This window comes from Periplaneta americana, chromosome 4 (assembly GCF_040183065.1).
Source record: "Periplaneta americana isolate PAMFEO1 chromosome 4, P.americana_PAMFEO1_priV1, whole genome shotgun sequence".
Classification (NCBI taxonomy): Eukaryota; Metazoa; Arthropoda; class Insecta; order Blattodea; family Blattidae; genus Periplaneta; species Periplaneta americana.
In genome coordinates this window covers 154963772-154990641 of record NC_091120.1, presented here as the reverse complement: position 1 = coordinate 154990641, position 26870 = coordinate 154963772, and the positions used below count along the sequence as shown (strand labels likewise).

At 33.9% G+C, this 26870-nt stretch overlaps 1 long non-coding RNA gene across 2 annotated transcripts; it reads right to left on the bottom strand.

Moving 5' to 3' along the window:
• Positions 1-18920: 18920 nt before the first annotated feature.
• Positions 18921-24750, bottom strand: LOC138698336 (uncharacterized). 2 transcript variants are annotated; one of them, XR_011331835.1, is made up of 5 exons: positions 23633-24750; positions 23276-23526; positions 22888-23013; positions 22454-22661; positions 18921-22223 (listed from the first exon to the last, which is right to left on the bottom strand). It is a non-coding gene; the product is annotated as an uncharacterized lncRNA (long non-coding RNA). The 2 variants fall into 2 exon arrangements; XR_011331834.1 differs by having other exon boundaries at positions 22454-23013.
• Positions 24751-26870: the final 2120 nt, after the last annotated feature.

The following is a 26870-nucleotide window of genomic DNA, read 5'->3' as shown; positions in this document are numbered from 1 at the left end:
AGGTGATTCTACATGCCCCATATTCTCCTGATCTTGCGCTCTGAGATTTCCACCCTTTCCGTTTCTGTCCAACAATCTTCAAGGGAACTCCTTTGGTAACTAAAGATGCTTCACAAACTTGGCTTGAAGACCTCTTTAACTCCAAACCAGCAAATTTGTTCAGATGCGGAATCGAGAAACTACTCCAGCATTGGCAGTGTCATACTGTAGATAATGTAGGAGAATATATTGCTGACCAATTTCTGTCTTTTGTTCATCTCAAAAAATTTTTTCAAAGCGAAAAAACGCTACGAACTTTTGTATCAACCCAATAATTAAAAATAATAGACTTGGTGATGTTGAAGCTCGTAGAATAAAATATTTTATCGAAGCTTCTATTTTGTCGATATCTTTGTTGGTTGATATTAAGGGAATAAATGATAATAATTAAGACCTGAAATTTTGGAAGGTTTTCTTGTAAACTCATTTAAATCCGAGATAGAATACAGTCAAGTAAGTGACGACCTGCAGAATGGCCTTCCCACTAAGATACCGCGTAATGGAGGGTCTATTAAAGATATTAATTGCAAGGAACAAGGAGATAATCCCCATGCAAACAATAGCTCCTGGTACAAGAATAGATGCAGCTTCTCATTGTACATTCTAGGAACGTCATACGAATGCAGAACGGCGTCTTAACCACATCTCCTCTAGGTGGAACCTATTGTGTTGGGCGATACGCAGCTTCCATAGTGATAAATCTATTGCAAAAAAGAAGTGGGAAATTTCTGAAGGCACACCTAATTAACCAGACATGAGTCCATGAAACTAAGACCTGTTCTCTAAAATTAAAATAGCCAATGTCAGGCATCCGCTTTCAAAGAACAGATCACATCTCAACGGCTTCATAGTGATTGCGTGACAACAATCGCAAATAGGAGGAGGAGCTAGAATACGCAGTTTTCACAAGTCTGGCAATATGTCTTCGACAAGACAGAGACAGTGTTGCCAGACATAGAGTAACTGTGGTATAGGGATATCTTATGCGAAGTTTTACCGCTAGATGGCAGGAGCGTTCCATGCGGCACAACATGTTGTAGGGCCATGTTATGTCATATGCTACAGTTGATTACGTTTTCCCGCTTGTTGGTTTTCCGTGCGTGTCAAAATTATATTTACAATTATTTTGTATAACCTAGTATAATTTAATATAATTCAATATTTTCTTATCTCATAATTTAATTTAATTTACAATAAATAATAACGTAAACCTGTATAATATTGAGCGATTCCCCGAGATGGGTGGGGAAGTCTGCAATATGCAGAATATAGATGCGAGTAAATTGAATGTTCATGAACCTAAACGAGAACTCAGAGAACGAGGTGCACGAATAAAAAAAAAATAGGAACTACCGGGATGTCGAAGGCGAATATTGCCCTCTTTAATCATTAGTATTTAAGAACCGTACGCTGAAAGCAGGATGTGCAGCCACCAATGTTTTTTTCTTTAAATAGGGAAGGGACTATCGAGATTGAATTCCTTGTATTTTTTTCTGTAGTTGCAGAAAGATCAAATGAAATTTTTAATAGGATGATATAATATGATCGCAGTAGTATCACGATTAGTCGTGCGTTTTGTAGGTTAAGGACATGCAGTTTTGAATACTGTGTAGGATGATTTTGAAAATTTGAAGTTAAAACATGGTTTTAATAATTATGGTACAGTACATTAAAAGCATTCTTCACGAAATGGATTTCACTGCGGATCGTCCTGGATAATAATAAACATCCCAGTTTATCGAGAGTTTACTGCAGGTGTAAACTTCGGAGACTTCTACAACTACTGCATATAATCTAAGCTAACATAGCTCGCTGTCGAGGTTGCATATGTTTTTATTAATTTTTCTTTTTCCTCTTCCAAAATGAAACTGTAGTCAACAATTCCTTACTTGAAGTAGTTACTTTTATTTAATAGCTAGAACTTTCGAGGAGCAATTTAATTACTTATATATTTTAAGGTTTAAAGCATATACATATTCAAAATATTTCGGGACATGATTGAAGGAAAAAAGCTTTCCCTGGTGTTTACATATAGGAACATAACAAAAATTTGCCATTTTTAGTTGTACACACAATGTACAATACGTTTAACCCTTAGAAACATTATACCACTATTGCATGCAAATGTGTAACTCTTAACCAGGGGTTCGTATACCTGGGTGATCGGGTAAGTCTGTGTCGGGTTCGTTAGCCGAGCGGTTTAAGGCGCACAAAATGTGTCCGGCCAACTTATCGTGTCTAAGATTGTAAAGATTGTAGGTTCGTGTCCCGACCACTGCAGTCAATTGAGCCTGTGGTAAAGGATGTTGACGGTCCATGTAAAACAATCGGTGTAATGGTACGCATGGAAGCTGATGGGGTTTCAGTTGACTGCAGTTGAAATGATTTTGCTCCTTTTTTTTTAAGAAAAAAAAATTGTTTTAATCAAGTGCAATGGCCTTATTCTTATATAAAATTTAAGAATATCAACGTATTTTATATAGTCCACACCTGTGGAGTAACGGTCAGCGCGGCTGGCCGCAAACCAGGTGGCCCGGGTTCGATTCCCGGTCGGGACAAGTTACTTGGTTGAGGTTTTTCCCGGGGTTTTCCCTCAACCCAATTTGAGCAAATGCTGGGTAACTTTCGGTGCTGGACCCCGGACTCATTTCACCGGCATTATCACCTTCATCTCATTCAGACGCTAAATAACCAAAGATGTTGATAAAGCGTCGTAAAATAACCTACTACTACTACTACTACGTATTTTATATATATTATATAAAATATAACATACTATATCACGTCATGACTATAATATTAGCTGGCCATTATAAGGACGCACGGCTCCTAAAGGTGAAGTGCAATAAAAATTTCCAAGTTACATACACTACTGCATAACATTTGACTTTAAAAATAATTTTTAACTACTTATTCACGTGATTCTGCATTATAATTAGAAACGAGAAAGGGAAACTGTATGTAAGAATAGGTGTTATGGTCGGACTTAAATTAATGAATTACATGCAAGAAGGTGTTATAGCGCCACTGCCTGTATTAACCCTAGAATGGAACAGTTGGATTATTTGAGCAAAGATGGAATTGTGGGACACAGAGGGCCCCATAAATTAAAAATCAATTTCTTAACACCGGACACATTTAATTTGAAAAATAGAACTGGTAATAACTTTTTTGGATTAATAATAACCTGGACACTTACGTTATTGCCTTCAATAAAAAACACATTTAACTCTAGAATGCTATCGTCATTGAGTAGTACTGTGTTGCTATTGATACATATAAATGACGTAATAGGTGAAAAAATGTTTTTATGCTCAAACATGTCGAAATGTAGTAATTATACACCTGGTAGCAGCCCTTTAATAGACCTCATTAAAGTACACCTATTCATTAAAGTTCAGGTATCCCACCAATCAGAAAATACCATTTTAGCAATTTGAAAGCGCAAGTATCGATTATTCTCGGATATGCAATCGAAAGACAACTAACGCGAGATTAGACAATATTAAACTCAGTCGAAAAAAACAACACACAAATTAACATCAATTCATCGTCATCTTCCAACCTTTCACAAAGCATATTCCCGCAAATTAATTTCACCAATTTCCGGAAAAAATCAATATGGTCGAGCATAAAAAGTCGTATGAAACTTGACTATAATGGTAATTAAGACGCTCCTATGAAAATTATGAAACTCGCTTGCGCTCGTTTCATAAACATACTCGTGACTTAATTACTACCATTATAGGCTCGTTGCATAATGTACTATTAAGCTCCATAGCAACTGACAGATGGAGACAGCTAGAAGAAGGAGGCATTCGCTTGGCGGGAAAAGTAGAGAGGATCAATTGTTTGCCCGATATACATCAAAATTGGGTACAATAGCATTTTGGGATTAAATTAACAAAGAAAAAGTTGTACTCACAAATATGATATTACTCTTCATTCTTTTTTAACACTGAGGATAGTTTTGTTCTTGGCAGAAAGGTAAACTATTTTCCTTGGAAACAAATTTCCCGCACTAGCTGCAAGTAACAGTGGTTTTTGTGTCCTTAGCCCTACATGAATAATAGTACATAAAGTGACATAAAAAGAACATTGGGGTACGTGATGCCCCAAGCACAGCGGTACACACAGGATATATCTCACTAATGCAAGGTCAAAGCAGCTACTGAAACGAGCCACACTCGAACTAAGTCACGAAGGCTGCCAGTAAGCAGAGCTGTCCACATAATCCTCGACATAAATAAAATACGCGGGGACACTGCATATCCCACTGTTCTATTCCAGGATTATTTAATTCATTCATTGTTTTCTGCCCAAGGGCAGGAATTTCACTGCAAACCCAGCATTCCTCATGGCTGTATTAAGAAGGTTTATATTATTTTACACTTGTATCTAGACCTCGAATGATTAGGCATTAAAACTGTGTATTTTAGGCGCCAACCTTATTCCATTCTCATTATCTGAAAAATGTAACAAACCTCCTACATCTATATTAAGTATTAAATTACATAATTCTGATCGTTGTCGTATACAGTGTAAATGTCCGATTATTAAAGAGTCCTCTGAAGGTATAATTTTCGATAATCATTTAAAATGGAACCAACACATTAATTACCTACGTAAAATAGTATATTATTTTGTTTTATTGAAGAATTACTTGTCGATAAGTTTATTACGCACAACATGTTTAACTTTACTTCAATCGATAATTATGTATGGAATTACAGGATGGGGTAGCTCATTTAAATCCAATTTTAATCCACTTTATTTATTACAGAAGGAAATAATTAAAATATGTCTTCATAAACCTATTGATTTTCCATCTCAAAATTTGTTTTTAGACTTTAATGTACTTAACGTAAGACAAATTTATTATATTGTATTAATAAAATTCATACATAAAAATCGAAATAATTTTGAATTGTATTCTCATAGTTACGAAACAAAAGGTATGAACTCTTTAAGATTGTTGAACTAAAATGCAACACTGTTACAGTATTTAATCATAGTAGTAATTTAGGCCCAAGAATATATAACAAATTTATATTTAAATATCCTAATCTTGTCAATTCTAATAGTTCTAGTATTAAATTAAAAAAGTTATGTATGGATTTTATAAAAATTGAAAAATTGTAAATTTAAATTTATATACTATAATTGCATAGTAGACATAAGACAAATTGTATTGTATAATTATTAATTTCAATTCAGGAATCCGCCCCTGAACACGAGTTGTACTCTTTCAGGGGCGAGCTAAAGTTTTTCTGTATATATTATATTTTATGTTACAATTATTAGCAAAATAATAAATAAATAAATAAATAAATAAATGATTGAGTGAGTAAATAAGTAAATAAATAAATAAGTAAACAAATAAGTAAATAAATAAATAACTAAATAAATAAGTAAATAAATAAATAAATAAGTAAATAAATAAGTAAATAAATATAAATATATAAATAAATAAATATTTACAAAGACAAAATAGGCACTTATGGTAACAAAATGGGCACTGAATAAAATTTGATCGGTCACTTTCATGACTAAAAATACTGAAGTTCAAATATTAACACGACAATGAGATAATTAGCTTTTTGTTTAATGGTTTCATTCCTGTTGGTTCTGCCTGCTATAATTGGCATGGCAATGAATTACAAGAATCATTTCTAAATGGATGGGATCTAAGCCAGTGAAGTCAAAGAGAGCGCAAGCTGCCTCATGATCCGTATGCGCTGTTCAGAGCACGTACGGCACGCAGGTACAAGTCACTGATGAACTCAGGGGTTGTCATTTATCCATTGAGGAAGAAGTCGTTCAGTAAGTTTTAGGCTGACTGGACTCTTCACTTGTTATGAGTGAGAGAGGAGATAATTTTCTTTGTCTGATATATGGAAAGCATTAGTTGCAAAGAGAAGCAATGTGAAAGCCTGAAATTATTAATTGATGTACATAATGATGTACTAAAATTTTGTTGTTTTGACATTAAATAGTAATAAATATATTTTCAGATATACTGTAGAGGTTCTTTCGCACTGCATTGCATTTAAGTTTACAGAATAAAGTACAAACAGAGTATGATACTAATAGCGTAGACTCGTTACGAACTCTGTCTAAAAATTGTGAAGATATGTCGTCCATAGATTTTCAGTTTGACAATATTCCTTACCATTGTGATGTTCTTTGGTTAAGCCGAGGAAAAGTCCTCTCCAGGTTCTTTGAATTGCGTGAACAGAGCCAAGTTGGAAGTTCGCTTTGCCGAGTAATATATCCAGGGTACGAATATTTGCGGAGCAAATTATTTCTATATTTGGCAGTAAGCACGTATGTAAGCAATTTTCCTCACTTATGAACCTCACAAAACCGAGACTAATATCAAGATTATCAGAAGTTAATAAGCGTGCTATGCTACGTCATGCTGCAGGAAACATAATTTCGTCGGACATAAGAAGGTTGGTGTCAGTGAAAACAAGAAAAAACACTTCTGTATTACACGAGAAGTCAGGAATTTAATTTGTTTATAGAAATGTGCTGTTCATATAATAAGTATGTAACAGTTACACAACAATATTAATTAGGTAGGCGTCATTATCTAAAAGCGCTAAGATAAAGAAAATGTAGGCCTACTATGTTTATTATTTCTTGCAGGCTCCTTATTCATTTTTCCGTATGCACAATGTACTGTAATTTCTTTCACTTCTATATTGATAAGTTTAAAACAGGAAAACAGTGATTTTATACTAGTTGGATTGTTACATAATTATATAAAAATTAATTATATTCTAGCTATTATCTGAAACTATATAAGTTAAGGAGAAGCTATGTTTATTATTTATTGTAGCCTACTATTTTATAATTCATTGCATTTATTAGAGAGGTACACTACAAAACATGTTCTGATTACTTGTTGTCTTGTATGAATGCAACACGCTAGCTATTATTTAAAAGAGTTTAATTCATCTTGCAGTGATAGGCCAATACCCCTTCTCATTCTCTGTTGCTGCCTGCAGAATTGATTCATCGCAACCAATGAGCGATTGATCGTACGCAGAACGGTGTACGTGCTCTTGACCTTGACATCGCTGATCTAAGCTGTGGCTTTTGCAGCTTAAAGTCATTTTATGTACTGAAAAAGGGGGGGAAAAAGGGAGAGATGACTAGCATTTTTCCAGGATAGATGGCCTACAACTGAGGAGTATTATTATGTTAAAAGTATCGTTATTTCTAGATGCCTACAAAATATATAGCAATACTCGGCAGCAACCATGTCTCAGGTGATGAAATACAACCTTAAAGGAACGTATTTGATTTTATTCGTATTTCTTTACCAAACGGTTATCCTGTTCTATGTGATTAAAAAACTATGACCATCTAACTCGGAATTACCCTATACAAATAAATAAAAGAATAAAGATACATGTGAGGAGCATAGTATCAACGTTAGACAACTCCATTTCTTTAGATTTGCATATATTGACTGTTTCTCGTAGAATTTTGTGTGCTGAATGCTATTCTGGAACTGTTTGGGTTAAAAAACTGACGGAACAGAGCGAAAATAGCACTTAATGGTGCGTTTTAGATTCAAAATGTAGACAACTCCACTGTGGTTTGGCTTCAATTTAGGCCAATGAGAAGCCCACATTCATACCACTTTTTCCCATCAAGCATCGCGAATCCAACATGGCTGATTGTTTATATAATCGGTTTGTGGATGAATAAGTACTATTTTACGTAAATTTGCTTTGAAACCGAGTTAGAAGAGACTTAATTCAAAGTGGACAACTCCACTTTAAATATGGCTTCATTTTGTTTAATAAAACAGACAACTCCATGACTCAGTTTCAGAGATAGACAACTCCAATTTTTAAACTTAAATTTCGCCCTGAATGTTAATTTTAACCACATTTTGAGGCTGAAAAATATTTCTATGACCCATGAGAATGTTTTAAAAAAATGTACGTATAACGGTTTCCAAGGATCGACTTTTTCATCTCTCCTGTAAAAAAAAAAGTGAAAGTAGAGTTGTCCAACTTTGATACCAAACTCCTCAAATAACTGAATAAATGAGGATATGAATAATTGATTGATTGATTGAATGGATGAATGAGTAAATGTTAAAATAATTAACAAATGAATCAATAAGTAAATAAATAACTTAACAATATTTAAATGAATGAATAAATAATAAATTAATAAATAAATCAAGGCATGAAGGAAAGTTAAATAAGTAAAGATATAAACACTAAGTAAATAATAAATGAGTAAATATATCAATACATGAAGAAAAATTAAATAAATAAAGATATAAATACTAAATAGATAAATGAGTAAATAAATCAAGGTATGAAGTATAGTTAAATGAATAAAGGTATAAACACTAAACAGATAATAAATGAGTAAATAAATCAAGGCGTGAAGGAAAGTTAAATAAATAAAGATATAAACACTAAACAGATAATAAATGAGTAAATAAATCAAGGCGTGAAAGAAAGTTAAATAAATAAAGATATAAACACTAAAAAGATAATAAATGATTAAATAAATCAGGGCGTGAAAGAAAGTTAAATAAATAAACATATAAACACTAAAAAGATAATAAATGATTAAATAAATCAAGGCATGAAGGAAAGTTAAATAAATAAAGATATAAACACTAAACAGATAATAAATGAGTAAATAAATCAAGCCATGAAAGAAATTTAAATAAATAAAGATATAAACACTAAACAGATAATAAATGATTAAATAAATCAAGGCATGAAGGAAAGCTAAATAAATAAAGATATAAACACTAAACAGATAATAAATGAGTAAATAAATCAAGCCATGAAAGAAATTTAAATAAATAAAGATATAAACACTAAACAGATAATAAATGATTAAATAAATCAAGGCATGAAGGAAAGCTAAATAAATAAAGATATAAACACTAAACAGATAATAAATGAGTAAATAAATCAAGGCATGAAGGAAAGTTAAATAAATAAACATATAAACACTAAAAAGATAATAAATGATTAAATAAATCAGGGCGTGAAAGAAAGTTAAATAAATAAACATATAAACACTAAAAAGATAATAAATGATTAAATAAATCAAGGCATGAAGGAAAGTTAAATAAATAAAGATATAAACACTAAACAGATAATAAATGAGTAAATAAATCAAGCCATGAAAGAAATTTAAATAAATAAAGATATAAACACTAAACAGATAATAAATGATTAAATAAATCAAGGCATGAAGGAAAGCTAAATAAATAAAGATATAAACACTAAACAGATAATAAATGAGTAAATAAATATATGCATATGTAAGCAAATAAATATAATGAATAAATCAGTAAATAAGTATGCAAATACATAAAAAGACAGGAAAATATTAAATAAATAGACAAAGAAACGAGTAAATAAAAATATAAACAAAAAAATAAATGAAAACGCGAATAATTGGATAAGTATGTACGTAGATAAATAACATAAACCACGTAAATATGGTGGTAGGATGAAAATTTGGAGTATTTCAGGAAACGGAAGAAACTCGGGAAAACGTACGTCCTGCAGTCTTACGTAGAATAAAATTATGATTTCAGATTACGCCCGGTTGCGTAATGATAAACCCGCGCTCTATCGACCTTTCGCTTCCGTTTGATTACTTAGGTAGAGAAGGTGTAGTTCAAGCCCCGAACAGCAATGCAGCCTATAGTAATCTCTTCTTTGTTGAGGTTCCGCTTAAATTTTAGCAGAGTTCTATACCGAAGGAAGCCTTTTGACTTACTGTGAGCGTTATGATTTCAGAGACGAGATTAATGTTCTGTGATTCATACGTAACAGATTTAAATTCCAGTGCAGTTGTTTGTGATGTAAAGTAGATGTTTTGCATACAGGAGGATATGTCCCGCTTTAAAGGGATTGCATTTTCCGACGGCACGATGGCTAAGCTGTGTTTTTCATGGAATTTGAAATGTTGTACAGCATTTGAAGATTATTTGCCTTGCCAACATTCTGCACACATTCATATTCATAAGGTCCATAGATTCGCGCACGTATTGTATTCACAATCGATATTCGTCACTCTTTGACACTATATAAATACTGGACTTGTTGCAAGATCGAATAGATCGTAAAAATAAATATTCATAAGTTTGAAGCTACACAGATTTTTATTTTCGTGTATAAGCCAGTATAAATACGAGACTTTGACGTAACACAGATAGATAAAATAATTTATGCCTATAAAAATTAATATTTTATCTTCCACACACTGCTAAAACATTACGTTCATTCAGAAGTTATTGCACAGGCTACTTTTTTTTCTGTACTTTACAACGAGTGTCCGTCTCGCGGTTGAATAACACGATCTTGATGTGAGATGGACTCCTCTTTTGTTCGAAACTTTATTGCTATTACGCATTAATCAGCTAGTGTTTATTTGGATCAAGATCAAGTCAGGACGTGAGTTTAGTGTGCGCTCCATCTCTTGTTAAAATTAGTATTGTCCATAGAGATGCTTTGATATGAACAGTAAACACAAAGTTTTAGATGATTTTCTTTAATTACTAATACATTTTTTATTTTACTTAGACTCATGTAACTTACACCACAAAGAGGCAAACCTCTCAAACTTTTAAAGTTGTTCATTTTATAATTGTCCCGTATTACACGGCACCGGTCGATAAGGTGATGAAACTGTTCCCACACTCTTCTCAGCATAGCACCATCAATGTTGTCAACAGCCCTGATAATCCGCAGTCTCAGCTCAGCAAGACTGTGTGGTAGAAGTGGAACATACAGAAGGAAGTCGCAGGGCGTTACATCTGGCGAACGGGCAGGCCACCTTCCTCTTGCACGTCCTGCCCAACGCCTAGTAAGTGGGTAATATTCATTCACGGTAAAAATGCAGCAGTGCGCCATCTCGTTTAAAGTTGAAGTCATACTTATTATCATCATTTAGCTGTGGCCTAATTCGTTCGCTAACAAGCAAATATTCTCATGGGGGCAGTTGAAAAAGTTAATTTTTTTTGCACCATGTTAATAATGTCAAAAGAAGTTCTTAAGCCTCTACAAATTTTAGTCACTCGAGCGCAATTAGGAGGCCGTTTAGAAAGTAAGTTTCCTTGAGGCTGTTTGCATTATATATATATATATATATATATATATATATATATATATATATATATATTAGCTAGTCTCCTAAATAGAGACAACTAATTCTGCCTGTGGCTTTCATAAGGCGCTAAGGCAAATGCCAGGATGGGTCCTAAAAGAATAGATGTACAGCTCGATTAAGCGTTAATGGCCCCCGTCATTGGTTGTTTGGCTAGTGAGCGAGCTGTGTGTTGGTTCATAAGAAAGAAATTTAACCACAAATATGCATAGGAGGGGAAGAGGGAAGAGGAAGAATTAAGCTCGATTCACATTATACGTCACATCACCGTCACGGACCATCACTTGCAAACTCATTCACATTTAACGGCAAGTGACCGTCAGTTTGCCGCCATCAAGACTGTAGGAACTGTGCTCTCGAATAATGCCGATATTTAGCAAAACTTGCGATAATTGCTGTCTTGTTGGACGAAGAAGAGGCCGAAAGAAGAAAACGAAACAGAATATGGATGAAAGAAATGCTCAGAAAGAGGAAGTATATAGGTGAATATCATACACTATACCGCCAGTTGGAGGATGATGAAAGTTGCTTCTATAAGTATTTTAGAATGTCAAAATATCAGTTTTATATTTTGCTTCAAAAAATATAAATACAAATACAAAAACAAAACACAACATTTAGAGAAGAAATTTCAGCAAAAGAAAAGTTGATGGTTTGTTTAAGGTAAGTCGTCCTAGATTGTAGTCTAAACAATGAAATGGAAAAGCAATTATGTCAATTAAAACAAATTATTGTTTGTCATTCCTTGCATAAAATCACTCACAGGAAAACGTTAATTATTCCACAGGGAAAAATTGTTAATAGTAGGTTTGAACTGATGATATTCCTTACACGTGTGATGGTGTAGGCGACGGTGTTTGCATAGTTGTCAGATCATGTGACGTAGTTGAGGTCGTCCGATAAGTAACCCCGTCTGTTTGCAGCTGATTGTGTTGCAGTACGGGATGCTGATAGTGAGCTGGTGGTGCTGAAGAGATCGAAGGCTGCTCATTGCTTTGGGACTGGAACATACTTTCTTGAATTTCTTCGTATTCAAGATTAGAAATTATATTGAAAATTTTTTATTTTGCCAGATTTTGTCTTAATGGTGAAAACTGTTTCACTGTGGCAGCTATGCCGTTGAAAAATGCATATATTGGGTCCGCACTGCAGGTAGACGTCAATTGCTTTTATTTTTCATTGTTTTCTAATAAATATTTCATAACGAGAGATGACGCTGTTTCCTTCTCCTGCACCTTTTTCTTTGGACGCCTTTGTGACCCTGTAACTAGAGGATCAGTGTTCTTGCTTCTGGCAGTACTGATTTTCCTGTGGATGTGAAGCAGCAATCTCTGCAGTCTCTTCATTTGTATCATTGTTCAAACTTTCTTCTTCTCCTTGTTTGTTCGAATCGTCACTGCCTTGAGATTCAACGTTTCCTATAGTTTCTCTTTCTTTAATAAACGGGATCAGAAATAACATATAATCTTCATATTTCCATTTTTTTTCGCTGTTGGTTGCCTGTCCGCTCTTAGTCTTCCTCTTTTTTAATGCCTTTCTAAACTGATCCCTTAATGAAACCCACCTCACTTTGCATTCTGGACCTGAAAAGATGGAATCGGCCTCATTCATCACCGAAATCATATTCATAACAAATCAGTAATACATATACAGTCACCATCTAGTTCACAACAATAGAACAGACCTTCGGATTTCAATCAAAAGATACTAGCAATATGACCAAAGATGTTAAAGTGAGTATAAATAACAGGGAGGAAGAAGAAATCATAAACATTTCACGCTATCAAACCGTCCACGTCACATCAAAACATTCTCCTCGAGAATCCCAGACGGTCCGTGCCGTTGCCTGTATATGTGAACGCTACCACACAAAACGCGTTGTACAACGTTTTGATGCAACGCTGCTGGTCCGTGATGTGACAGTGATGTGAATCGAGCTTTAATATATCTATGCTCGTAGCTGATGGACACTCATGTCAAGAAAATATAAGTCATCATGACATTGTTTAGTCAACAGACGTAGTGGTTAGTAACGGAACGTGTGGAAGAATATTGTGTTTTAAGATGGAATGTACCGCGACATGATAAGAAGGAAGTGTTAGGTGTTATGACTGCGCGGCCTGACCTGTGTGACCCAGCTCGTCAGTAGTGATGAGTAACTCGCTCTTAGTCTATCTACTTCTATCTATTTACTTTTTGCAGGGGCCAAAATCCCTGAATCAAGCTGTACGGGCCTAATTCCCGTTCATGTACATTTTCATACTTTTCAAATTGAAGCCTATATAAATTGGTGCCTTGGCTTTCGCGTGTCGTCGTAGGTATTTATGAAAGAGTTTACTCGACCATCACTCGCCTGATCCAAAGGCTAGAATCCTTTTCTAGCGAGGATAGCGGCTCTTACCTCTCGTCACTCACTGTGTCCAGGATTATAACATTTTCAGTGATTCTGCCCTGCTGCGGTTAGTGTTTGCGATATTTCTCCCCTTCATATCACACCTGTTAGGCTACGTTCATTTTCAGAATTTTATCTTCAGAATTATCTACGTTCTTGCAGCGAGATAGCAAAGAATTGGAGTGAGACAAATGGCCAACCGGCTTGGAACTCACGTTGATTCTTCCTCACAACCCAAATTCTCTTGATAGAACGCGCGATTGCATACCTTTTAATTGCTTCTCCTAACATTTCGTTCTCTTTCATCCATTCTTGCGTCGAAGAAATTGAATGTGTTCTTGAAAAGAAACTTATGAAATTAAGGATAAGAGGAGATCCTTTGAAAACCGGATTCCTCATATTTGGTCAGTTGATCTGGTTGGCGAGTTGGTATAGCGCTGGCCTTCTATGCCAAATGTTGCGGGTTCGGTCCCGGGCCAGGTCGATGGTATTTAAATGTGTTTAAATGCGACAGGCTCATGTCAGTAGATTTACTGGGATGAAAAGAACTCCTGCGGGACAAAATTCCGGCACATCCGGCGACGCTGATATAACCTCTGCAGTTGCGAGCGTCGTTAAATAAAACATAACATTTATTTGGTTCAATAGAAATACTCGTATAATTCAAATCAACGACAGGGATTCAATCCTGAATTATCGGAAACATAAGCCTGTTTCCCAGTACTACGTTAAGTAAGGGTAGGGTGCGAATTAAGATTTTTGATGAGGAGGGGGGATAGAATCCTAGACAAAGAATACCGTACATATAATTATTATTGTCCTCATTCGATACGGCTCAACGCTTGGTCGCACTGAGTTGCTTGTCTTGCATCTTTATTATATTAATACTTACTTATAACCCTGAACAGGCTTAAGATAAGATGCCTAATTCCTAAGTTATTGATTGTTGTCAGCTTGCCGGTGATATAATACATCAATATTATTTTCTTTGCTTACTTTATACTGTACTTTATGAAGTATAGCCTACTTGTATTAAAGCAATTATATTTTGTGAGGGGGGGATAGAAGTTATCCCTGGCAGGGATGTTAATATGAATTTATGAAAGGGGGATAACTTTCCAACAGGGCGGAAATCCCCCATGCCCCTGTTAATTCGCACCCTGAGTAAGGGACTAATATGACTAAAAAAATGCAGTAGTGGAATAAAGACAAAAGCAAAGACAGTTCAGTAGAAAACCTAGCCTGATCACTCTTCTTAAAATACGCATCCCACGGATTTGTTGGAAATTGATATCCAATTTTCATTAATAAGGCTAAGAGCACCTTAGCTGATTGAGCTATGGCTGAACCGCTATAAAGAAGAGATGAAATCCTGTTTTAGAATTAAACTTTTTTATTCGTCATAGATAGAAATAATAATTATTGTTGAATAACCCAACAGTACACCATGAAGTTCCCAGTCGTGTATAGCGGTAACAGTGTTTGCATTGAACAGCTGTCAGTGCAATTCAAAACACGTAGCTTCCCCACAATGGAGTCTTATTCTTATTCCCTCGTCCGCCTTTATTTTGTAGTTGGATAATCACAATTTGTTCACAGTGAAAAGACGTTAATGAGACCTTCTCATAGCTCGTTGGCAGTATTAACTTCATTACGAACTCAGCCAAGGCGAGGACTCGGAGAGGGTTCTACCGTCTATTTCCAAATTTGAGAGAATTTTATACGCATTTCAAGCGTATATACGTTCTTTAGAGTAAGAGAAAGGTTTTATAGGAAGCGCTTTATTTTCAACCAGCGAAATGCTTTTGTATTAATTGAATTTGGAATTTTTGAGATGCCGCATTGAGTTTTCCAAACAAATGAAATACAACGCAGAAGACTTTTTCAAAATTTCTTTTTATTCACTAAGTCGCAATCGTTTAAATAGTTTATAAAAATAATTTTTTATTATGAAATATAATTAAATAAATATACGAGTGCGTAACTAAATCAGTAAGCAAATAAATTAACGAAGAAATAAATAAATGAACGTGTAAATATATTAACACAGAACACACTACAAAAACATATTAACACACACACAAGACACATAAATAAATACAACTTAACAGGAGTATACAAACTATCATGCAATAGTTACGACTTCTGCATTGGACAGACTGGAAGATCATCTCAAACACATTACAAGGAAAATATCACAGCCATAACCAAACTACACAACAATTCAACTAAGCAGAATGCATCAAAAACTCAAATCACAACTACAGCAACATAGGCACTGGCATAAAAATACTACATATTTAGCCAAAAAAACCTGAAACTTGACACTAGAACAGTGGTCGTCAGCATGCGCTGAAATGGGTAAAGTATAAGCAGTCTCTTGGAATATGCACCATCGTGCAGAAGAGAGAGAGTGAGGGGGAGAGAGCGAGAGCGAGAGAGAGAGAGAGGGTGGGGAGCGAAAGCATACCCACTAGCAACCACGGATGCACGGTAATGCAATTTATTATCCGCGGGTAAAAGACGCTAGCCCGAGGGTGCACTGTGCTGATGACCGCTGCTCTGGAACAGTATGAAATTGAGAAACATACAAAAACATACCCCCAGCACATCCTGAACACTCAACTCAATTATTTCAAAACACACACCCTTCTCGGGACAATCATGAACACACCCCACCAAAAGAGGAAACCAGAAGATAGCGCGGGACCTTCACTAAGCTTTGGACAATGAAGAATAACACTTCGAAACTAGTCAGCCAGGTAATTTCCTAAAATGTTAACACAGCAGAGAAGTTGTAAAGTTAATCAGTGATAGATTAATATGTAAGCAAAGCGGAAGTAGGCCTATAGCTTTTAATAAATAAGTTTACAAACAAAAAACATAGGTACAAGCAAACAGCGGTACAAAGAGATTAACAATATAAATAAAGAAAGATAGAAGTAAAAAATTCTCTACAACTTCTTCTCGTAACACAAAAAAGGAGGGTTGTTTCACATACAGACGCAAGCTACAGAGATTTGTCGGTTATGGGAGGATGAGAATTAATTTTTTATTTCTAAAATCTATAAACAAACATTTGAATAATAGTGGAATATGATTTGAAAGTCGACCTGGTTGGCGAGTTGGTCTAGCGCTGGCATGTAAAAGAACTCCTGCGGGACAAATTCCGACACATCCGGCGACGCTGACATAACCTCTGCAGTTGCGAGCGTCGTTAAATAAAATATAACATTAATGAATTGAAATCGTACGTTATTAAGAGAAAAAGATAAATGTTGAAACTTCCTTTCCTCAGAAGTTATACATTCCCAAGAGATTTTAGAGGATAGTGGTCTAGTCGTTCTTCAATATTTTCCAATTTTTCGTCAGTAAACAAAAGTCGATTTATTTTCGGAGTTTTATTACACACAAATTAATTTTCCTTCACACGTTTAAGCACACTAACTTTATGTGGAGTCGGCTGAGCAGTGAATTCGTTTGTCATTTCCCTTCGAGGACCTGTTGTTACATTTGAGTAGTAGGTCTACATATAATTCTATATTTTATTATATATTTGTATCATGGCATCGGAGCAAAACGCACATCTTTTATTATTTAAACAACAACACTACTGAATAGTTACTCAGAACTGACTTTCGTGAAACTGCGCCTGTGACAATGAATGAGTGCTTGTATAAAAGCAACGTGCTGCTAACGACCGTCCTTCCAAGCTTCTTGTCTGTGACCGCTACCGCAACACGCCGTTTGCAGGCACCGCTAGCGTGCGGACAACTAAACGAATGGCACTGTAGGCCTATACTACTTAACACGAATGTATAAGGTTACCAGATCCTTTTCACAATTTCCGGGGACAAATATCGATATATGAAAAAACTACCTTTAACATTTCTGTTAGTTTGCAATTCACATATAGACCTATTGTTTTTACACACCTTAGGGAGACACTGTACTGAAATTAATAACTTCCGTATTTTTAAAGCTACATTCACAAAACTATTATCACTGGTGTATCTGGTTAATAATAACACATGTAGAAAATGTCATCTCTCTATGATAAATGGTTTGCATTTTATTAATATCTTAATAAAATATTGTATTGGTTTATATAAGAAGTCCCTTGCGCCACAATTTACATTATTTTTAACTGATATTCACTTATATGATTCTTTATATACATTATCTACCAAAAAGTAATTGGGCACTGTTTTTTTCCCCTTTAGAACCTCGTGGTACCACTTCTTGTTGCTATAACAGCAGCCACCCTGTCAGGCATGCTCTCCACTAGTTTGTGTAGGATATCCACTGGAATGCGTCGCCATTCCTCTTGCAACATGGCACTCAGTTGGACAATGGAAGTTGGCCCCATGTTTCGGTGGCTACTATGCAGTGGTATGCAGACAATAATGTTCACCGGTTGGACTGGCCTGCACAGAGTCCTGATCTCAATCCTTTGAGCACCTTTGGAACAAAATGGACCGGCGATTGAAGTCTCGGGAGATGCGGCCAGATGGATACTTTTTTAATACCGTGTATAATCATATATAGTTTTCTCCAACTGTCAGATCTTTCACTGCAAACAAACATTCTCCAATCTTTCCTACTTTCTGCCTTTCTCTTTGTCTCCTCATACGATCCATGTATCTTAATGTCGTCTATCATCTGATTTCTTCTTCTACCCCGAACTTTTATCCCGTTCACCATTCCTTCTAGTGCATCTTTCAATATCCAGTTTCTTCTCAGCCAGTGACCCAACCAATTCCTTTTTCTCTCCCTGATCAGTTTCAGCATCTTTCTTTCAGCACCACAAACAAAATATACAGAAAGATGACACATATAAGAAGCCAGACAGAGATTGGAGGATAACTGTGTAAAGAGGAAAAATTATGAGGGATGATATAGAGAAGCATAAAATCGAGTATAGTGAGGATCACGTAAGTTCAGTTCCCAAACAGCAAATATTTCCGCCTTGTCAGTGTTGCCAACTGTTACCAGATATCACATGTAGTAAAATCACGATCCTATGTACTGAATGACTTCTTTACTCACCGTACTTTACCTTAATGTTGGAAGGTTATTCTAAATAGTTTCAATAATAATGAGAAATGTATTGCTATGTTCTATTCTTTTATTCCTTTACATTATTATTAGTATTAGCATTAATAGGTTACTAGACGTAAATATACAACAAAGTATAGTATATAATATTCAAGAATCAAATCTGTTCCAAGACCAATTAAATTATTGTCACTTCACTTCAAAGATTCCAGCGTACATATACTGTAATTACTTCCTAAAGGTAGATAAATTAATAACCAATTGACTTTTGGTTGGAATTCGAATGAACTTCTGATTATCTTTTGAAATTAGTAAGGAAATGGATAATAACAACTATGCTAAAACTGAAATAATAATAAATCAACTTACAAAAATAATTTTGGTCCTTAAAAGCCATAAGTAATTTCACTTCTAGATACCTTTTTAAAGATTTCATTTGTTTGTAAATTGCTTAATAATGCTACACTTACACTTATTATTTCTGCAACTCCACGTCTGTCATTGAAAAAATGTATGATACATAACTGTGAAGTCTCTTTTAGGCTCTTGTGTCCTAAATTTAAATAAGAAAAAGCAAATGATTCAAGAAATGTGAGCTGGTGAAAATTAAATACTCAATTAATAAAATAATTACTACCAAAAGAATATTTTATTAATTCTATACAAAAGATGGATTACACAGAACAGATGGCCAGAAATCATAGATTTATACACAACATACAGCATGAAACGATCATCAAAAAATGCATTTTGTACACAATAACATCTTTCAAACGAAGTGAAATAGCCAATAAGTTCAATAAATATTATGCTAATAAGTAATAACTATAATTAATAATTATCTACAAGCTGTAAAAGGGAATAAAATAGTATATTGTTGAAATTAGGGGGTTATGGTTTATTACGTGTATTTATAATTTTAATTACTTTTTCTACATTTAATTATATTTTAATTTCTATTAGATTAGTTGGTGGTGTGGTTGTTAGTTTTATCTGTGTACGTCAGACTATTAAGGAAAAACTGAAAGAAATATTAAATCTACTATCTACTTTACATAACAATATTTAATCAAGAACTGAATATTACTATTAATTTAATAACATAAGACCCAAAACATCTCCAAGTCCAGACAATACACATGCTGATTTTCTTAAACATGTTGGCAAACAAGCAAACTCACTACTTTTATCTTGTAATCTCATCTAAAATACAATATCTGTCTGGAGAAAATCTATCATAACATCAATTTTGAAACGCAATTATTCAACTAATATCTTTTCGAGTTATCGACAGATACCACTTACTAGTATGATAGCCAAAATTATGGAAGAGATGATTTCATAGATTGAATTGGTTCCTGGAATCTAGTAACTAACTTTCATTTTATTGGGTTGACTTTAGAGAATTGCATTCAACAAATGGACAGATTTTAAATTTTAGTCAAGATATTAAAGATATTTTAAACAGAAAACAAAACAACTTAACAATTTTAATTTATTTTCAAGGATCATATGGCTCTGTAGATATAAATCACTTAAGAAATTGCAAACTTAGGGTGTCCATGATAAAGTGTTACACTGGGTCAGTGACTTGATTATTTGATTCATTGTCACAAATATGTAAATAGAGACAGATTCATCTGGGCTTCCCACATTGTTGTTTTCAGGAATACATTTCCCAATATTAATGTCGATGGTCTAACTAAAGAAATAGATCTTATGATAATCTCATCATTTGCAGATAATATGGTTGTCTAGAACAAAAAATCACAGTCCACAAATATTAATAAACTGAGCCAAAATCCCAACAGACTTTTTGACTCTACTTGGAGAACTCAAACTTGCTCAATTAAGGGAAACTTTACTAATAAAACACAATCCCAAGTTATTTCAAAATGAATAGTATATAAGTTAACTTTAACAGATGATGTTAAGAAATGTGATACTTCTCCAGACATTTTAAAAATCATTAGAAACGATAAATGATCTGGTCAGTGAGTGACTACATACAGTATTTTTTATAGATGGATCCCGTTTACCAAGCCATAGATGTAGTGGTGTTGTAGTACAATACCAGTATATTCCCTTTTACAGGGAATTATATTCAAACACTTGTTTGCCCCATTTTAACCGTGACAACGCTTTTTAGCTTTTTAAACATTCTGGTTATTGTATTGTGTTTGTGTTTAGTGAAAGATTTTAGATAAGGGCGCAAATAGCCATAGTAGCTGACGCGCCCTTTTTAAATGCCACTAACTGACTAACTAACTTCAAACACTGACTAATTTTGATAGTGAAAATTTAGATACACTTTTAAGCTTACAAAATCTCCAGTATCGACTTCATAAATCTGAGAAGGCTGTCATACTATCAGATTCAAAATCAGATGTTCTCGCTGCAGTAATGGACGTAACAGCATGAAATCTCAATATTTTACAGTGTTTTAATATTTTAAGCAAAATGGTCGAATTACATCGACGACTGGTACTTCTGTGGATCCATGAACTTTATGGAGTGGGAGGTAATGAGGTAGCTGAAAGGTAGCAAAATTACTGTAAGGTTATCTATACCTGCATCTTACCACACTGTTAAAAGAATAACAAGATCAGAACATGACAATGTGGTAACAAAAATCGGAATGATTCTAAAGCAAATGAAAAAATTGCAATAGGCCATCCGGCATCTGCTCCACGATGGAGGAAAATCCTCAGAAGAAACCAACTAATCAGACCAAATGGGGGATCCAAACTACCCTCGAGTGCAGCTCTGAATTTGCAGGCCAACGAGTCTACCGACTAAGCTACATTGGTGGCTCCACTAAAAATATGAAGTACATGGCACTCAGATTATTAAATTGACAAACCTAAACAATTATTCATCAGTTAAGCTATAAAATATAATACATAGCAAGCAAGTTAATTCAATTTAAAAGTATAAACAATTCAATCAGTTAAAATATACAGAAACTGATAATAAATATCATGCAAATTACTTCACATTACAAGCATAAACAATTCATCACTTGTGGTATACAGCCTACTATTTAATTTACAGCACATACAATTCATCAGTTAAGCTATAGACCTACAGTCTACTATTCAATTTACAGCATATATAATTCATCAATTAAGCGAAACAAAAATATAGTACAATACATAGTAAAAATAATACACCTAATTTAATAACTGAACTTCTATGAAAATCTACAGTGGCAGTACTAATATTATCACAGGCCATGATTGTCTCAAATATTTACAAAGAACTGATATTTCAGAATCTCCCCATGCCATTTCTGAAATCTCAATGAAGATATGGATCATTGTCTTGACTGTTTAACTTTACACAGCTTTCAATCATCTGGTTAAATAGTGGAGTGCAAGATAACAAATGACATCAACTGCTGAACACTTGGTATCAATCAACCAACAACTTCATTACATTGAAGGGGGAAAAAAAACTGAAAGAATTGATTGTATATAGACACAACACATAAGACAAGGCCGCTTCAGAACAGTAATTGGCAAGGCTCTGTTGTTTTAGGATTCTTATGTAGATTCAATTTCACCTGAAAGAAAAAAGTAGCATCTATAAGTAGTAGAAGTAGTAGTAATGATAATAATAATAATAATAATAATAATAATAATAATAATAATAATAATAATAATAATAATAATAATAATAATAATGACTGTAAAGTATGGAAATTAATATTGCAATGTAATATCAAAAGGTGATTTCACACCATCAACTCTTATCATTTAGTACAACAAATCTATTATATTCAGTTGCAATCACCAGTAGCTGTTCTTTCCTCCATTTTGTTGTTGGCTGATTTTTCACAAGTCTGCTATGATATGCAGCACTATCCATGACAATAACGCATTGCCCTAATGTTCTCAGGTCAACAACTGTGTTTGCACCCACTTCTCAACTACAGGGCTATTCATAGCACTATGGTAGTCCTGACTTTTCTTTCAATTGCATGAAAAAATTAAATCAGCACCTGCAATAAAAATTATACCTGGGCATATAATTACGTCACATGAATTCACAGCATTTAAATAAAGAAAATAAAACATAACATAACATAACATGACATGACATGAGATCCTCTTTGGTGAAAGGCTTTCCCACGTTTTTATTTAGTCACCAATTTTTATATTTTTGTACCCTGATTTAAAAAATTACTCTTGCCAAATTTATGTAAAATATAAATCAATATAACTTACCGAGTATAAATCCACCTTTCGTTCCGGCATCTAATCTTCCACCCTCATTTGTTGGTCTATGAATAACACCATTCATGTCACTGGAAACTTCACCTGGTTTATTTCATGAATAAGTGGGTGATCATACTTAAAAAAACAGAGAGAGAAAAGCAATTCACATTGACACTCTAAGAGACACAAAAATTTTAAAGACAGGAAAACCGTTCAAGAATTTTATAACTAACCTCTAGTTATAATATGAAACTATTAATTGCAAAACATGTTGTTCCCACCTGAATTCATTACTAGTAGCCTATATTAATTGCAATTTCATATTCCACATAAGTGTTAATCTATTTGTTAGTAAAAAATTCAATCACTCAATGTCTCACAATACATTGAAATTTACCATTCATAAAAATCCAAGTCTCATCCAAGAATACTACGGGTTTAGGGTTCTCACGCTCCACATTTCTTATATATTCTCTTAAAAACGAATAACATCACTTTCTCATACATGTGTATAAGGATCCCCTTTGCTCCATAGAAATTTCATCTCTTTCAAAATTTTTTTCACCGATGATAAGGATACTCTAAATAAATATGTTTCATAATCATCATTCATATGTTCCAGAACTTTTGCTGCTGTTAGTACTTCCCCTGTAACAGTAAATGAAAATTATGCCATATTTTTATACATAGGCCTATGACTAATATCAGAATTACATTGCATAAATCAACACAATAATTCCTGTAACTTCCCTACCTTTATGTAACTTGTCATAAATAAATCTCGCAATTGCATCTTTCGTAAAATCATCAGCATCAGTCACTGGATGTTTACGTAGTCTATGTTTTCCTGGTGTCACGAGTGGGGTCCCCTTGTGTGAATTTATCACTTTCGTGGCTGTAGTTAAGCCAAGCTGTAATAACAAACAATAACATAATACTTCTAAAAATTGTTATATCATAAAATTCATGCATGATACCAACATTTACAGCTATATGAATAGAAAATGATCAACATGTTAGGTTGGGTCTACGATAGGTTTAAGTAGGCTAATATTTAGGTAATTTTCCAGAAAAAATACACCAAAGAAGGCATAATTTTATTTTGTTTAATTGATTTCTGTGATATTTACATAGTGATGAACACGTGGTTTTAGGGCACAGCCACAAATACTTTCAGCACAAAAATCCTTTGACACTTACCTGTATATTCTAATGCATTGTTGTAGTCCCTCCCTCAAACTTGTTACTAATTACCAGGGAACGGATTTATATGGACTAAAAATATATGAAATATGTAAATATATATGTAGTTATTTTTACCAAAATATGGAATTAAATATGGATTTTTACCAAAATATGGAATTAAATATGGACTTAAAATTATAAAAAAATGACTATGTACGTTAAATATTGGTACATTTTAATCAAACTAAACAAAAAATATAATGGACGTACCTTATCTTCCAATGTAGTTTCAACAAAACACAATTTTTATTGTCTGTTACCATAACAATAGGTTACAAACATTTCTTTCAAGTGCTGAAAAGTGAATCTTCTTCTATTGTCTCTGAGGATAGATTTATACTGACTAAAAGAGCGTTCGACGTCACAAGAAGTAACTGGTACATAATTCAATTTCACAATGTCTGCTGGGGATAAGTCCAAGTTAATCTTCACTGTTGATTCACCACTCATCACAGCAACAACCTTTTGTAGTTCTTCATATCCAGGGTTTTTTGAAAGTACAGTGTCCACCTTAGCTCTTACTGCATCTGCAACTTTACCTCTACCACGATTCAGTTGTTCCACAGTACTATTTATAATTTCAAAACTTTCAGATAGTGAAAGGTGCCTATTTTGGAGACTTTTGAGCGTTTTTATGATGCATGAAAATGTATGCTGAATGTGAGCTAAGTCATTCTTCACACTTATGTCACAGGTAACTGTTTTCGCAGTATCAATTGAGACTGCATCTTCAGAGTCCAATGCAAGGAGAACATTGTTAATAGAGTCTATATGTTCGGCATAATATTCAACTGCTTCTAGCCATGTACCCCATCTAGTTAAAATTGGCTTTGGTGGCAATGGAATTTCAGGGTACATTTCTTTCAACACGTTAACTCTACTGGGAGCTTTGAGAAATACTTTTTTCACTGATGAAATCAACAAATCTACTTTAGGGAAATTGTCTCTGACCACTTCTGCCACACGATGAAATGCATGCGCCACACAAGTAAAATGAGTCAATTTAGGATATACAACAGATAATGCTTGTCCAGCTTTGACCATATAAGGGGCAGCATCGCTAATAAAGAATAACACATTATCGTACATAATACCCTTTGGCCACAGGATACCCATAGCTTCGTTGAACAGTTTAACTATAGTTTTGTTATTGCACTTTTCTAGAACATCACAATGTAAAAGAATTCGTTCAGAATATTGTTCACTTAACAAACCGATAACTACATTACCAACAAGTCTACCTTCTTTGTCGGGAGTCTCATCAATGGAAACCCAAATTGAACTATCTTTAATTTCATCTCTTATCTTCTGTATTGTCTCATCGTAGATGGATGGAGCATACGTCTTCCTAAGTGTTGACTCATCCGGGATTGTATGTTGAGTATATTTTTCAAGGAATTCCCTGAAGACCTTATTCTTTAGTTTGTAGAGAGGAATATCAGCAGAGATGAGAGAACGGCACAGGTCGATGTTAAACTCAGATCTTACATTCGATGTTGTTGGTTGTGTTAAAAACAATTGTCTCTGCTTGGAATTTAGTTGTTTGTTGGCCTGATGTTTACTAGTTGTAATGTGTTGTTGCACCAGGAACTTTTGTGTAGATGATACTGCACACTGACACAAATTACAAAATAATATTTTATTGTCAGTTGATAAACCATCTTCTTTAAATTCTGAAATGTAACTTGTTAGTTTTGATTTTAAATTGACTGAATGACGTACTTTTGGCATATTTACCGTCTTTATAGTATGATTTACAAAACTGAACCTATGTGTACTCTGACTGGCATTTAACTGTTGAGCTGCACAACTGAAGTCTGTTAAAAATTTTAAATTAAATTAATACAGTTTTGTAACTTACTTTCCCATTGTTGATAGGACTGCTAATTTTCAAATAACTCTGATGTTAAAGGGATTACTGAACATGTGTTTAAATCTCTATTGTTGAAATGTATTTTTAAAAGTTAATGGAATTTTGTTTTGTTTTATTGTTAAACCTAATATAATATGGACTGTTTTATATGAAATATGGAAAATATATGGAAATTAACGAAAATATGTACTAAACTCTAAAATATGGAAAAATATGGAAAATAAAAGTAGGATTTTTCAACCCTACACATTGTGAAACATAAAGATAATGCAAAATATAAATTATATTAGCTTTATAAGTAAATATGTATTTACATATAAATCCTTTCCCTGCTAATTACCAATATAACATGCGAGAGGTCCAGGACGAAGAGAAATGGTTAGTTTCCCAGTAGTGCGTCCTCGTCCTCTCGAGTGTTATATCTTAACAAGTACTTTGGGTGGGGTAGCTTTTCTGAAGAAACACCATATTTAATATTACTTAGACCAGTCATGAATAAATTATTCAGCCAGAGTCAACGTTCCTATGCTTTATAGAGTATGTTATATAGTTATTATATAAAACTGAATTATGTTTAAGCACCATAACAGGCCAACATTCATGTAATATTTGCTGCAATATCAAGTTAATAATTACAATATGACTTGTATTTTCTTCGGCCGATGTGGCATGTAAATTGTGATCTGAACGGTTAATTTAATACCAAAAGAGAAAACTGGAAATTTACTTTCGTGCTGTTTGATTACTTGTTCGTCTAATTTGTAAATGTATTTAAGCTATCACCTACTGCAGTATTACAGTATCTTAAATGTTATTTAGTTTGGCAATATGAAAATCACTGACTTGATTAAACATTAGGCCTACCTAAAAATTT